This window comes from Cetorhinus maximus, chromosome 1 (genome assembly GCF_964194155.1).
Source record: "Cetorhinus maximus chromosome 1, sCetMax3.hap1.1, whole genome shotgun sequence".
NCBI lineage: Eukaryota > Metazoa > Chordata > Chondrichthyes > Lamniformes > Cetorhinidae > Cetorhinus > Cetorhinus maximus.
Genome location: NC_135879.1, coordinates 140802196 through 140815457, shown reverse-complemented (window position 1 = coordinate 140815457; position 13262 = coordinate 140802196). Strand labels below are relative to the sequence as shown.

Genomic DNA, 13262 nt, shown 5'->3' with positions numbered 1-13262 from the left:
CTGTGTGCTGAGTAATATTTCAGGATGTGAGGTGAGACATTTAATATGTGGTGACACCGGACAAACAGGACAGGCTTGCCTGAACCTGGGGTGCCTGAGTGTCAAAGGTGAGGGTCGTAATTTTTTTTTTTTTTGCTTTTGACTTTGGTCTCCCCTTCAGTGCATACTCAGCTGCAGCACTGTCCAGGGGTCTCCATCTGTGTTATAGGGTGGTCACTTTAACTTGGATCGAAGTTGAGGGCCTTATATTCCTAGTTCACAGGCTGTGTACAAGCTCCCAGCTGCTTTTGCACCATCATCCACATAAGGAGTATCATAGGCCTCACGCATCTACACCCAATAACACAGAGAAGTGGGTGCCAGGTGCACTTCAGGGTATCAGGTTCCCACCATTGTATTACCTACCCCTATTTCTTATGTTTTGACTCACTGCATGCAATCTATTTTTAAAATGATACGCTAATTAGAGCTTACAGATGGAGCTAGTTCTAATAGGATTTGGAAGAATTACACAAAGCAGACCAAGCAGCATTTGATATGAGATTAAACCTAGCCTAGCAAAAGAAAAATCCCAATGCAACATCACCCATTGCTCAAGGTTACCTAATTGAAGGAATGCGTAAGGGAACTTTACATGAATATGGGAGAGGGAGTAGATAAAGAAACAAATCAGTTGCAATAGAAGTAATACTTATTCATTTTTACTGCCAGCAGGCATCTGTAGTATTAGTGAAAAGGATGTTTTAGTAGTGATGTACAACTGTGGGTTTAGCTTTAGCAGCAGGCCATTCACTGGGAAATGCTGAATGTAAGGTGACCCATAAGAAAATTAATTTCATTGTTTAAGTGAAGTTGATTTTCAGAGGATAATCATGAAAAGCAAATATTACAACATAGTATTTAATATATCTTCTGGTTCCATTCTCATGTATTCAATGCTAATTGACATATTTTATGTTGGTTATGGTATAATAGAGTATGAGCCCAGTTCATGTGACTTCTATTGCTGCTGTAATACAATTCTCTGCACAGAGGATATAGTATTGTGGTAGTTGTGGTTCTGTACTAACAATCCAGAGGATGTGAGAGGAAATCCAATCAAAGTAAATAGTGAAACTGAATTTAACTAATTGGGTAATTTGTGGGCTGGCACCTGGAAAATGGCTATAAAAGCAGCTGGTTTGTTGTAAGAACCCAACTAGTTCACTAACCTCCTTCAGAAACCTTCCACCCTTATCTGGTATTGTCTGCATTGGACTCTAGTTCCACACTAATAAAAACAGAAAATGGTGGAAATACTCAGCAGGTCAGGCAGCATCTGTGGAGAGAGAAACAGAGTTAACACTTCAGGTTAATGACCTTTCACCAAACTCTAGTTCAACATTATCTGTGGACAAGGCATTTGGCTCATTAGTGCTCATTTATTGAGAGCTATAAGAGCGTTTATAGCTCTAAAACGTTGTTTCTAGTTGCAAAAATCTAGAGAATGGTGTAGTAAGAGCTGAAGGACCTTTCCTGACTTCAAGCTTCTGTACAAACCAGTTGTTCCCAGGTATAGGTGCACAAGTTGGTCATACTGTAGAATGCAGCATGACCTGAAGAATGTTCAGAGGCCCCACAGAGCAGGACAAGCTGATGGAAGAGTGAGGGGGAGAAAGATTCTGAGGGGAAGGAAATATCCATCCAGGGTGTTCAAGGAGCAATTCTCGTATCTGAACCACAGCGAGTAATAGTGTGCGAGATATCTACACTTCAGTCAGGATTCCCTCACTGAAACCTTCCACCTGCTGCAACCATAACTACAACCTCAGAGCTGGGCAAGGACGGCATTGCCAGTGGCTCTGAAGGTGACTGTAACGGTGAATGTATGCGTTTGATTCCTTCCAGGCTGGAGCTGGAGATATTTGCAGCATCTCACAATTTGCCATCCAATATTGTGTAAGGGAGGTTATTGAATCTCTTTATTCAATGAGAACTAACTACATTTCACTTTCTCTTGCCAGAGAAACAGAGGCAGAGCAAGTACACAGCTTTGCTCAGATTGCAGGTTTCCCATAATTCAGGCTGCCGTTGACTGCACACACATCGCTTTGTGGGAGCCGCATATCAACTCTACATTATATGTGAAACTAACAGTTTCCACTCCCTTAAGATTTCACTGGTGTGGGATCAAAGGCAATGCAAAATCCACGCAGCAATCATGATGCCTTTATTCTGTGGAAGCCAGCTGTGTTAGCTACGTTGGAGCCCCCACAGCAAACCAGAGTATTTACTGGGCAACAAGGTTCACCGTTTGATTGCATGGCTCATAACGTTGGTGCACAACTCTCAAAAAAAGTGGGCAGCATGCATACGATGAAAGCCATGCTGCCGTATGAAATCTGATAGAGCAGACCGTTGTTGTGCTGAAACAGTGGGCTGGACTTTACACTCCCCGCATTGGTGGGTTTAAAGGGGAGAGAGTGGTCTTCCTGCTGCCTATCTGCTTGCCTCTGACCTGTATGAAATTTTACAGTGGGGGCATTGGGCCTCTTGAGGCCTTTATATGGCCACTTAAAACCTCATCCTGTCCCTGCTGCTGCATTACCCAAGGGAAAGGAGGCCCAGTCAAGCGGGATAACACGGTAGCTGCATGGGCTGATGTCAGGGAAGGGGGGTGGAAACTCCTTTCTGGGTCCCCTGTGCCCATCTGAGGCACACCTTGCAAGATCACACTTCCCCACTTTACCCTCCCCACCTTGGCCTCTCAAAGCCAGAGCCCTAACACCCTTAAACCCCCCTCGCTGGGGCCTGCTAGCCTGACCCGGTGAAATCCCCCTCTACTTACCTTGGCATTGAGACCCAGTGACGATCTCCATGGGGACTGCCTGCAGGCTGATCAGATGCTTCCCATGGGCTAGCAGTCCCTGAGGGGCGGAAATCCCCCCTCCAGCCTATTAGCAGCTAATCAGCGGTTAAATGACAGTGGGACAGCCATTCTTCCCATGGGCGGGCTCCCGTCCAACATTTTAACAGGTGGGATGGGGACCATGGTGCCCTGAAAATTCAGCCCCATGTTTCTGCTGTGTTGATGACTCTGGAAGAGATCTACATTGCTAGGCAGAGCGGGTGTCAAGATTCATGGTGGTCTGCTGCATTCTTGCACAATCTCACCATCATGAGGGGACAGACCTTCGCACCAGCTATATGGTGACCAGCTGAGGGGCAGGAGCATGAAGAGGAAGAGGAGCTACAAGAGAGAAAGGGAGGAGGAAACCTAGACCATGGCTTTCTGCTTTGCCTGCCTGTAAGAACTAATTCAAATGCAATACCAGTGTCCACATTCCCAATAGTCCCATAACTTCCCTTCCCTGTCTCAATGGCCATCACAGTGCCTGCTTATCCACAACGCAAAAATAAAAGCCACCATCAAATAAACATTCCAAACCAAAATTATAAATGAAACCATGGCAGACTGCATTCAGAAGTCATAAATCACCCTTGTGCATTCCCTTAATGCTTGTCTCCTGGGTGACTCTGTCTATCCTAGTGCTCATACTCCAGTGGCTGCAGCATGGCTGGTAAAAGGCTGCTGACTTTCAGTGAAGGAGACTGCAGGTGACCTTGCAGGACAAACCTGCGCAGCTCTGTCTTTAGGAGGCCCAGTGGCAGACTGCACCACATTGGCATGGGTGGCAAGTCTTGACTGATTTGCTGACAGGCAACAACAAGGCACAGGCAGAGTGCAGGCTGCGAGGATGTACGCTGTCATCCTGAGAGAGGACAGCAGGTTTATGCCTCATGGAGCCACTGCCATTCCTCTGGGGCAACACTTCAGCAATCCTAGTAATTTGTTGGAGATAGCCAACAGCTCCTTTGAACATTGTATTCCACAGCCAAAAAGCAAGTAGTCAGAGCTTGCATGGCAACAAGCTGATCTTGCACTCCCTCTACTGCAGCACCCAGATGTTGGGTTGTCACTGCTTGTGCTGCAACGGAAGCTGAGACATTGACCCTATTGGTGGATCCACAAGTGCTCTGATGGAGTTGGTGACCATTTCCATGCTGGAGAGATTGGGTTCCAAGTCCTGTGCCAAGTTGTTGCTGGATTACTCCGTGCTCCTCGACTTTGAATACAAGCTTTCTGACAGGCTTCACACTGCAACAAGCATTTTGTTGTATATACCCATCAGCTTTCTTCTGTAGGTTGCCCCACTGAAGTGCCTGTTGGAGCCCTCTACAGTGGAACCCAGGTGTCACATCTGTGAACTGGCACCAGCACCTTCCTTACAACCTAACTTGGCTGCAATCCACTCATGTTCGGTGTCACACCCCATGTAAATCACAACTTTAATCTATCCTCCAAGATACAGGCAGTGTCAGTACCCAAGCTGATGGCTGTGAGTTTGAAATCAAGTGTCTTCATCATTATTCTCTTCTGGGTGTTTCTCCACTAACAGGTTGCACATCTTGGGCATTTTAAAGGAAAAAGCCACAAGGGTAAGTGTGATGAGGGGAGGGGAAAAGTAAAAGGCGCTTGCTTATACCATCTACAGCTTATGCCTCAGAAGTGCTTGTAAATGAGGGTGACTTAGAGCCATATCCTGCCTTTTCCCCGTAACACTGCACATTGTTTCTATTTAGACAATCATCCAATGCCCTCTTGAATGCCTCAATTGAACCTGCTTCCACCACACTTCCAGGCAATTGAACCTTCTGTATTGTGTGGCAGTTCTTCGGCTGCTGGAGGCTGCACTGACTGCTTTTGCCTTCTCCCTCCCGACGGTCTGTGCCACTTTCCTATGGTGCCTTCTCGCCTCAGTGACCATCAGATGCTCTCTCCTGGCCCTCACATTTGCCACTACTGACTCACTAGAAAATCAGGGAGTTCTTCCAGCTGTTTGCAGACTCAAAGCTGCTAATTTTTCTACCATCCTACTGAACTGATGTTGACCAAACTGCTTTCGCTTCTTTCCTGGTAAACCAATGAGCGGTAGCTTTCTGGCTTTCAAACTAACCCACATGGCTAATGAGCTACCGGAAGAAAATTAAAATTGGTGATTTTGTATAAGTAATAGTTGGGACTACTCACTGCAATCCTGCCAATGGGAAGAGAATTCTGGTAACTGGGAGGAAATTTCAACCATCATTTCTTTGAATGATTGTTGAACAAGTTGGAAAGGCAAGTTTTCTGTAACAGCTCTGGAACCAAACATCATAGACACCAGATCCTGAATGGATGAGCACATATTCTCACACCCAGCCTTCAAGTCTCAGAGTTCTGTCATCAGCATCATAGAATCATAATTTTTAAAAAATTTATTCATGGGATGCGGGCTTCGCTGGCTGGGCCAGCATTTATTGCCCATCCCTAGTTGCCCTTGAGAAGGTGGTGGTGAGTTGCCTTCTTGCACCGCTGCAGTCCATGTGGTGTAGGTATACCCACAGTGCTGTTAGGAAGGGAGTTCCAGGAGTTTGACTCAGCGACAGTGAAGGAATGGCGATATATTTCCAAGTCAGGATGGTGAGTGACTTGGAGGGGAACTTCCAGCTGGTGGTGTTCCCATCCATCTGGTGCCCTTGTCCTTCTAGATGGCAGTGGTCGAGGGTTTGGAAAGTGCTGTCTAAGGAGCCTTGGTGAATTCATGCAGTGCATCTTGTAGATGGTTCACACTGCTGCTACTGTGTGTCGGTGGTGGAGGAAGTGAATGTTTGTAGAAGTGGTGCCAATTAAGCGGACTGCTTTGTCCTGGATGGTGTCCAGCTTCTTCAGTGTTGTAGGAGCTGCACTCATCCAGGCAAGTGGGGAATATTCCATCAGATTCCTGACTTGTGCCTTGTAGATGGTGGACAGGCTTTGGGGAGTCAGGAGGTGAGTTACTCATCACAGGGTTCCTAGCCTCTGACCTGCTCTTGTAGTCACAGTATTCATATGGCTAGTCCAGTTCAGTTTCTGGTCAATGGTAACAACCCCCAGGATGTTGATGGTGGGGGATTCAGTGATTGTAATGCCATTGAACGTCAAGGGGCAATGGTTGGATTCTCTCTTGTTGGAGTTGGTCATTGCCTGACACTTGAGTGGCGTGAATGTTACTTGCCACTTGTCATCCCAAGTCTGGATATTGTCCAGGTCTTGCTCCATTTGGACATGGACTGCTTCAGTGTCTGAGGAGTCACGAATGGTGCTGAACATTGTGCAAGCATCAGCGAACATCCCCACTTCTGACCTTATGATGGAAGAAAGGTCATTGATAAAGCAGCTGAAGATGGTTGGGCCCAGGACATTGCCCTGAGGAACTCCTGCAGTGGAGCTGAGATGACTGACCTCCAACAACCACAACTATCTTCCTTTGTGGTAGGTATGACTCCAACCAGGAAGAGTTTTCCCCCTGATTCCCATTGACTCCAGTTTTGCTAGGGCTCCTTGATGCCACACTCGGTCAAATGCGGCCTTGATGTCAAGGGCAGTCATTCTCACCTCACCTCGGGAGTTCAGCTCTTTTGTCCATGTTTGAACCAAGACTGTAATGAGGTCAGGAGCTGAGTGGATCTGACGGAACCCAAACTGGGCATCAGTAAGCAAGTTATTGCTAAGCAAGTGCTGCTTGATAGCACTGTTGATGACCCCTTCTATTACTCTACTGATGTTGGAGAGTAGACTGATGGGGTGATAATTGGCCGGGTTGGATTTGTCCTGCTTTTTGTGTGCAGGACACACCTGGGCAATTTTCCACATAGCCGGGTAGATACCAGTGTTGTAACTGGTACTGGAACAGCTTGGCTAAGGGCGTGGCAAGTTCTGGAACACAAGTCTTCAGTACTATTGCCGAAATGTTTTCAGGGCCCATAGCCTTTCAGTATCCAGTGCCTTCAGCCATTTCTTGATATCACGTGGAGTGAATCGAATTGGATGAAGACTGGCACCTGTGATGTTGGTGACCTCTGGAGGAGGCCGAGATGGATCATTGACTCAGCACTTCTGGCTGAAGATTGTTGCGAATGCTTCAGCCTTATCTTTTGCACTGCTGTGCTGGGCTCCTCCATCATTGAGGATGGGGATATTTGTGGAGCCACCTCCTCCAGTGAGTTGTTTAATTGTCCACCACCATTCCTGACTGAATGTGGCAGGACTGCAGAGCTTAGATCTGATCCATTGGTTGTGGGATCACTTAGCTCTGACTATCATTTGCTGCTTATGCTGTTTGGCATGCAAGTAGTCCTGTTTTATAGCTTCACCAGGTTGACGCCTCATTTTTAGATATGCCCGATGCTGCTCCTGCCATGCCCTCCTGCACTCTTCATTGAACCGGGGTTGATCCCCTGGCTTGATGGTAACGGTAGGGTGGGGGATATGCTGGGCCATGAGGTTACAGATTGTGTTTGAGTACAATTCTGCTGCTGATGGTGCACAATGCCTCATGGTTCCTCTTGAGTTGCTAGATCTGTTCAAAATCTATCCCATTTAGCACAGTGGTAGTGCCACACAACTGGATGGAGGGTATCCTCAATTTGAAGGTGGGACTTCGTCTCCTTAATGACGGTGCGGTGGTCACTCCTATTGATACTGTCATGGACAGATGCATCTGCGGAGGGAGGTTGGTGAGGATGAATATGTTTTTCCCTCAACACCTGCCACAGACCCAGTCTAGCAGCTACGTTATTTAGAACTTGGCCAGCTTAGTCAGTAGTGGTGCTACCAAGCCACTCTTGGTGGTGGACATTGAAGTCCCCCACCCAGAGTACATTCTGTGCCCTTGCCAACCTCAGTGCTTCCTCCAAGTGATGTTCAATATGGAGAAGCACTGATTCATCAGCTGAGGGAGAGTGGTACGTGGTAATCAGCAGGAGGTTTCCTTGCCCATGTTTGACCTGATGCCATGAGACTTCATGGGATCCGGAGTTAATGTTGAGGACTCCCAGGGCAACTCCCTCCCGACTATATACCACTGTGCCACCATTTCTGCTGGGTCTGCCCTGCTGGTGGGACAGGACATACCCAGAGATGGTGATGGTAGAGTCTGGGACATTATCTGTAAGGTATGATTCCATGAGGATGACTGTGTCAGGCTGTTGCTTGACTAGTCTGTGAGACAGCTCTCCCAATTTTGGCACCAGCCCCCAGATGTTAGTAAGGAGTTCTTTGCAGTGTTGACAGGGCTGCGATTGCCGTTGTTATTTCCGGTGCCTAGGTCAATGCCGGGTGGTCCATCTGGTTTCATTCCTTTTTTGTGTCTTTGTAGTTGTTTGTTACAACTGAGTGGAGTGACTTGCTAGGCCATTTCAGGGGGCATTTAAGAGTCAACCACATTGCTGTGATCTGGAGTCACATGTAGGCCAGACCAGGTAAGGATATTAGTGAACCAGATGGGTTTTTACAACAATCAACAATGGTTTCATGGTCATCATTTTAATTCCAAATTTTTATTGAATTCAATTTCCACCATCTGCCGTGGTGGGATTCAAACCCAGGCCCCCAGAGCATTACCCTGGGTCTCTGGATTACTAGTCCAGTGACAATATCACTACGCCATCACCTCCCCTAAAATGATACAGTACACAAGGTGGTAACTTGATTCTTTGTGCTCATGCCAGCTTTTTTAAACAGCTATCCAACTAATTCCATGCCCCTGCTCTTTCCACATAGTCTGCAATTTTTCCCCCTTCAAGTATTTATCCAATTCCCTTATGAAAGTTATTGAATCTGCTTCCTCCATCCTTTCAGGGAGTGCATAACAACTAGCTACACAAAAAAAAACTCATCTCATCTCTGGTTCTTTTGACGATTATCTTAAAGCTGCATCCTCTGGCCACCAACCCTTCTGCCACTGGAGACAATTTCCCCTTATTTACTCTATCAAAACCCTTCATGATTTTGAAACCTCTATTAAATCTCCCCTTAATCTCCTCTGCTCTGAGGAGAACAACACCAGCTTCTATAGTCTCACAACATAACTGAGGTCCCTCACCTGTGGTATTTTTCTAGTAAATCTTCTCTTTGCCCTCTCTAAGGCTTTGACATCCTTCCTACAGTATGGTGCCAAAATTGGAAAAAAATACTCCAGCTGAGGACTAACCAGTGACTTATAAAAGTTTGCAACAACAACTTGCATTTATATACAACCTTTAGCATAGTAAAATGTCAGAAGATGCTTCACAGGAGCGTTGTCAACAAGGTTTACTACATTTCTTCATGATTTTTGTACTTAACACCTCTATTAAAAAAGCCAAGGATATCATATTTCATTTTAAATCAACCGGCCCTGTTGATTTCAAAGATTTCATTACTTAAACCTTCAGGCCTCTCTGACCCTGCACCCCCTTTAAAATTGTACCATTATGTTTATATCGCTTCTTCCCAATCTTCTTTTCAAAATGCATTATGCCACAGTTCTCTGCGTTCTGCCATTTATCTTCATATTTCACATATCTATGTCCTCTTAGCATCTTCTACTATCCTCCTTACTGTTTACTTCATTTCTTATTTTTGTGTCATCTGCAAATTTTGAAATTATGCCCTATATACGAAAGTCCAAACCATTAATATATATCAAAAAGAGCATTATACCCCTGGGGGACACCACTGCACACATCCCTCCAGGATGATAAACAATCATGCACCACCACACTCTGAATTCTGCCCCTTGGTCAATTTCCTATCTGTAGTGCCACTACCAATATAATCACCTGGACTTCAATCTTGTTAGCAAATCTATTATGTGCACATATTGGTATTTTACTATCTACTTTGTATTTAACAAAATGATTCGTATTTCAATAGTAAAGCCTCCTAAAATTACTGGGATGACACCATTGGATTAGTGTTCACATGTTATCCTCCTGCTGTATATGCTTGATTATGCTTGTAGTTCCTTGCTGGATAACTGATTTATATTATTTAATTTTTGGAATGTACCATAGCTCATGGATGAAAGACTTTGTTATTATCTGTAAAGTAAACATTTAATTTGAGTTCAATTTACTAATTTCCGCTTGAATTCTAGTTTTACTTCACACATTTCTATTATATATATAATATATCTATATATTTATCCTATATACATATATTTATATATTTGAATGTATATAGTATATATATGAAGAATAAAAATGTAATAATAACTCAGAACATAATATAAATCTAACTTAAATGTTTAACCTCAAACATTTTGGTGAGGTTTGCCATGGAAATCTTTTAACTAGGTTCAAACTAATCAGAGGTGACTTTGTGTGGATATGAACATTCAACAAAGATTAACAACTTAATAATTGTAAATAAAATAAAGTATAGGAATATTTAAGGAGCTCCAGAATCCTGATTTTGATTTCACCAAGTTATCTTTGCCATTGCTTACAAGGGTTTTGGTCGACATTGATCCCTAAAGCAACATCACCAAAACTGATTATGTTACTTATCTCATTGCTAACTCTGAGACCTGTTGTAATATGCCTTTAAGGGATAGCAGCATGACATTACTAGAAGGGAAGTGTGTCATGTGATCCAGTCTTTGTTTCACTGTTGCTGTTGAGCAGAGCAAACACACACAGCTCTGCTGCTGATGTCTTCAAGCTTTCTATCCATGTATAAATGTTCCCATGTGCCTAATTTAAATAAATGAATCCACAACTCGTTTATCCAATCCCTTATGAGTGATTGGTGCCTTTATATCGACAGGACTTCTCTGCACATAAATTAACTACCATATTTCCTTACATTACAGCAGTGACTAGATTGCAGTTAAATCTTCTGGTGTTACTTTGTACATTATTTTATGACATACCACCATTTGATTTTAGTTTGCCCATCAATATTATAGCCGCTGCCTGGGACTTATATCATCTATTTGATGTCTGTAGTTTGCTCTATACACTGGGAAATTAAAATCAAAATCAAAGTTGGGATTGGTGATGCTAACATAAGAAGAGGAGATTAAGTCATAATGTTCAGTATTATAGCTAGTGGGCTGGATCTGGTAATCACCTGAGGTGGTTGTAACTGGTTCAAGGTGGACAGCAAAGAAGATGTTGCTGAAGTTGCAGCTCTGCATACTTACTGGTCTTTTGTTGTAACCGCAGATGTTTTCTTCATTTTGTGCTATTTTTCACAATGTGTGAATTGTCAATTTTGACTTGGCTGAGGGTTGTTGCTGCAGTTGAATGAAGGCAGTGCTTTGCATAAGCTATTGATAGCCTACTTTCTTTACCTGGATCCAACATAAATGTAGACAATCTGTGGGTGTCCAGGACTTGTGTCAAGAGGTCCATTCCATTGTGGTAAGTTTTTTTTAGTGCTGTGTCACAAATAGATGTGTTGTGGATATTGTTTGCTTTGTTTTTTATGTGTGTTCACCTGGTTCGTTGAAAATGATAGGTTTAGATATATTCTGTGCACTGGTACCTACTCAGCATAGCGAAGCTTTTAATTAATTAACTTGTAAACCCTTTTCTATTTTATTTGCGGAGACATGATGAACTCTTAAAATTGTGTCCCTCAGTCGTTGATTTTCAATGTGAAACACTGCTTGGTTGCTCCACGTAGTCTTCCAGATTCTCTCAGAGCAAAGTGTTGGCTTATCTAAACATATGCTACTGAGAGAACAACAGTACATTTTTGTTACAGCAGTACAGTACTTTTTGCTGTTTGTGCACAATTAAATTCTGCAGTTCCGTTGCCATTCAGTTGATGGCAGTGTTGTGTCATTTCTTTTTTAAATTGCATTTTAATTAGAAAACTGAACAAAAAGCAAAAGGAGGATATTCTTACCACAAATTTTGCAAAGATTATTTTACTGTTGTTGCAGTTACTCTTTAAGCACTTCACTACTCTATTTATTACAGGATAGATCTGAATTATTTTAACGGGATAGGACAGGAAGACCAAAGTTGCTTCACAGAGGATAGGAAATCAATTTAAGATACCTGAAAGGTTAGACATTGGGTAAAGATAGAGCATAATCCTTGCCAGAGATTATGTTCCCTCCATCCTCATGCCTGGTTCAGTTAATTTGATAACTTTAGTGCCATTGTGTTATTTTCTTGCTCTGGTAGGATTAGCAATTTGTTATTCTGTGCTCCAGCATCAATTAGCTAACAAACAAAATATTAGAAAAACATTCTGTCATTAATTCTAGAATCAGGGCAATTATATTTATATTGCTATGCATGACTGTGCATTGGAAATTACCCAGATTTCTGCAGATAAAAATGAAGAACATAACTTTCCTAAGGGAGAGGAAAGGAGTTGAGTGGAGAAGTGGATTAGCACAGTTTTTCAGTTTTATTATTTGGGCCCAAATATAACCTAAAATGATGACATGAAAGTGTGCCCTGCCCATTGGTTGAAAATATCCTTCTGAGCTGCTCATTTGTGTTGCCTTCACCCAGTTCCTAGTGGATGTAAAATACTCAGAACCAAACTACCCACAAATTGGTACACAACATTAAATTAGCAACTTCATTGGTAAATGCAATGAGATTAGCTGGTATGGGAAATGTAAAATGGTGCAGTGTGGGACATTCTGTACAGGCTATAACAAAGATGGGTTTTGGAGCATAACAGAGAAGTTTACTCTGGACCTATTCCTCACAATACCTGACTGGAATTTTTGATGCTGATGGTGATAGTGAATGCTAAATATGGAAAATTATCCCATTTCCTAAAACTAACATTGCTCAATGTGAAGACCATGAAATACCACAAAAACAGAATTAAAAATTCAATTAAAATATATATGTAAAATACTATTGTGTTCATTTGTGTTCTTCTGGCTTTGCATTTTTCCAAAAGTCTGGCCATAGCCAGCATTCAAGAGTATAGTATGAAAGCAATTCAAGATCAGTAACCGAGAAAATTTGCACTAGCTAGGTTAACTTCATGATTATGTCACAGTATAAACTTCCAGATGAATTATATAGCACAGTGCTCAGATTGACACTGGGGACCTGTGGATGTGGTTTTATTGTTTCATTACACTTGTCTTTATTTGATGCCTTTGTCATATAAATGGAATTTAGTTATAAATCTGTTTTCCTATCCGTCTGGATACAGCCGATTATGAGAAATAGCAGAGGTTTAATAGGATTACTGAATTCTCATATCTTTGTGGTGTTCATGAATGTTCAACAACGTTTTAGGATAATATTCATGGTTAACTAATTCCCAATGCTTCTGGCATATACTTGGGCTAGATAAGGGCCGGTGTGACTGCCAAACTAATCAATACATTGCGCAGTCTGTGATTTTAACAGCTAAAACAGAACAGCAAGTCCAAGTCCTTATTGTCACA

General features: G+C 43.0%; 1 protein-coding gene across 1 annotated transcript in view; it reads left to right on the top strand.

The window, feature by feature from the left end:
* Positions 1 to 10999: 10999 nt before the first annotated feature.
* LOC144683929 (cyclic nucleotide-gated channel rod photoreceptor subunit alpha-like) overlaps positions 11000 to 13262 on the top strand; it is an 88420-nt gene continuing 86157 nt past the window's right edge. The window contains exon 1 of the mRNA XM_078547518.1: positions 11000 to 11250. The gene's annotated coding sequence lies outside the window, so the exon portion shown is untranslated. The remainder of the gene's footprint in view (positions 11251 to 13262) is intronic.